The 2,921-nt window shown below is 33.9% G+C and overlaps 1 long non-coding RNA gene across 1 annotated transcript in view; it reads right to left on the bottom strand.

Moving 5' to 3' along the window:
* LOC149135397 (uncharacterized) overlaps positions 1-2,296 on the bottom strand; it is a 9,306-nt gene extending 7,010 nt beyond the window's left edge. Inside the window, exon 1 of the long non-coding RNA XR_016241809.1 lies at positions 1,635-2,296. This is a non-coding gene — a long non-coding RNA (uncharacterized LOC149135397). The remainder of the gene's footprint in view (positions 1-1,634) is intronic.
* Between the last annotated feature and the right edge of the window lie 625 nt (positions 2,297-2,921).

Here is a 2,921-nt window from a genome sequence, read left to right as displayed (position 1 = left end):
AATATAAAATTTGCCCGACCGTTGTATTCTTTCTTGTCTTGAGGTTCACGGCCTGATAGTGCTTTGCACGACAAGGAACAAAAGTCATGCACTGATGTAGAAGTCAGCTGCCCAACAAATGTGAATGTATTATCAAAAGCCCAGGAAAAAAGGAAAAATTTTATGGTGAATTAATGTGGAATTTACAGCTCTTATAACCTGACTACAAATTCTCATTTGTTCTTATCACCATAGGCTATGTACCAAAAAATTTACACAAAACCAAAAAGTACTAGGTTTTTTGAAGAAAGAGCAAAAGAAAATGGCATGGGTTCTCCAAATGCAATATATTAGTAGCACGGTGAAGATTTGTAAGACATTCTAATGATTCTCCATCTGACATTCTTTAGGTGAATAGATGCATACACTTGGGTGTGTGCATAGTAGCTCAGCCAACACACCAACTCAACCACATATTTTAAACATCAGGAACTGTCTTAACCCCAAAAGTCTAGTTGCTTTGTTAGCAATTGACTTGAACTCTCTTAAGAAGAGCCTAAATAAAACTAAAAAAAAAACATACATACATACATACATACATACATACATACATACAAACAAATGCATACATACATACAAACAGACTAACAGATGAAAAGACAGACTGATGAGTAGACAGACAATCTAACTATTTACTATATCTTTTAGAAGCATACATGCATGCAGACAATTGAAGCTGCAATGTTCTTTATCTAAGCTACCTTCCAGAGTATTCATATATTTTTTTCTTAGGGGAAAACAAAAGTTTAACTTTGAATGATATAAAATTTCATTAATTATACAGTAAAATTAAATTGAAACCTAATTTTTTAAAGATAAATTTTAAAATATTCTTTGGATATTTTTAAAAAATGCTTTTTAATTTTTAGAATTTTTAAACTCTTTACTCTTTTACTTGTTTCAGTCATTTGACTGTGACCATGCTGGTGTACCGCCTTTAGTCGAGCAAATCAGCCCCAGGACTTATTCTTTGTAAGCCTAGTACTTATTCTATCGGTCTCTTTTGCTGAACCGCTAAGTTACGGGGATGTAAACACACCAGCATCGATTATCAAGCAATGTTGAGAGGGCAAACACAGACACACAAACATATACACACACACATACGTATATATATATATATACATATATATGACGGGCTTCGTTCAGTTTCCGTCTACCAAATCCACTCACAAGGCTTTGGTTGGCCCGAGGCTATAGTAGAAGACTCTTGCCCAAGGTGCCACACAGTGGGACTGAACCCGGAACCATGTGGTTCATAAGCAAGCTACTTACTACACAGCCACTCCTATGCCTAAATAGAATAAAAATGAAAAATTTTGAAATATAAATAAAGAATAAAATAAATGGATAAAGAATGGATAAAGAATGGCTGTGTGCTTAGAAGCTAGCTTCCCAACCACATAGTTCTGGTTTCAGTCCTGCTGCATGTCATCTTAGTTAAGTATCTTCTGCTATAGCCTTGAGCCAACCAAAGCCTTGTGAGTGGATTTGGTAGATGGAAACTGAAAGAAGCCTATCATATATATAGTTCATAGACAAGATTCCATCTTTGAACTTCTTTCCTTTAACACCTTAAACGTAAGATCTCTTACCTGAAGATGGAGGCTCATCTCATCCTGTGATGGAATCAATCTACAGACATTATTTTGGATCACCAAGTCCTCAGAAGCAGCTGTTGGATTTGTAATATCTTTCTTCAACCGCTTTAATTCTCTGTATCATTTATATTCTGTGTAAGTCGGACCTTTTTGTATGTAAATATATATACTTTTTTTTTGTATTTCATGTATTTAATATACTTTATATATTGATCTGTCTAACTTGTTTATCTCTAAATTTACTTCTATATGTGTGTGTGTGTATCTTTGTGTCTGTGTTCATCCCCTACCACTGCTTGACAACTAGGGTTAGTGTGTTTACGCCCATGTAACTTAGCAGTTTGGCAAAAGAGATCAATAGAATAAGAACCAGGCTTATAAAAAAGAAAATAAGTACTAAAAATTCAAGGCAGTGCCCCAGCATGGCCGCAGTCTAATGACTGAAACAGACAAAAGATAAAAGAGAAAATTGTTTATATTATTCTTAAAAGACAAACAAGAAATTTTTTAAACTAAGATGTAGGAAAGCAAACATGATTTAAAATATGATTATTTAATTCCATTTGTCACTCAGCAGCTACTTATGATTTGGTCACATCTGTTTAATGGTAATAAAAGATACTTCAACGAAGATTTTACAGCGAAGCACTTAACATAACTTGCAAATTTGTTTATGAGCTCAGGCTTCAGTCACTTCTAAAGAAAGTTTTACCTGCTACTTCAAATTTAAATTTTGTCTAACCCATTCCATATTTTAGAGAAAGTGTGAAGTAAACATATAGAACACTTAAAATATTTCTCATCTATCTCCTGATTGCACTACCAGCATTTCAATCATTTCTGACTTTTTCTGACAAATATGTTTTCAAAAGATTATGAGAGACTTATTACCTATGCAGTCTTATATAAATAGGAAGGAGCATTGACTCTAAATGAATATCATATCAATAGAAATCCAAATTACTTTATTAGAGCTAATGAGTTCTGTAAATGTGCATGTGTATATCTATATTTATCTATATCCGTACGTACATACATACATACATACATGCATGCATACATACATACATACATACATACATAGTCAAACACTCTCAAACACACATTTATATATAGACACAAAAGCCAAGTGCAGGCTTCTGCCTGGCAGGCTCCTTTCAAACCATCCCACCCATGCCAGCATGGAGGGTAGACATTAAACGATGATGATGATGATGTATGTATGTATGTGTGTCTGTGTGTCTGTATATATATATCATCAGTCAGTTGTCCATAAGTCAG

The sequence above is a fragment of the Octopus bimaculoides genome, chromosome 5 (genome assembly GCF_046866305.1).
Source record: "Octopus bimaculoides isolate indiv1 chromosome 5, ASM4686630v1, whole genome shotgun sequence".
In the NCBI taxonomy this organism is placed as follows: Eukaryota; Metazoa; Mollusca; class Cephalopoda; order Octopoda; family Octopodidae; genus Octopus; species Octopus bimaculoides.
Note: the sequence above shows the minus strand (reverse complement) of the source record. Positions and strands in the feature narration are given on the sequence as shown.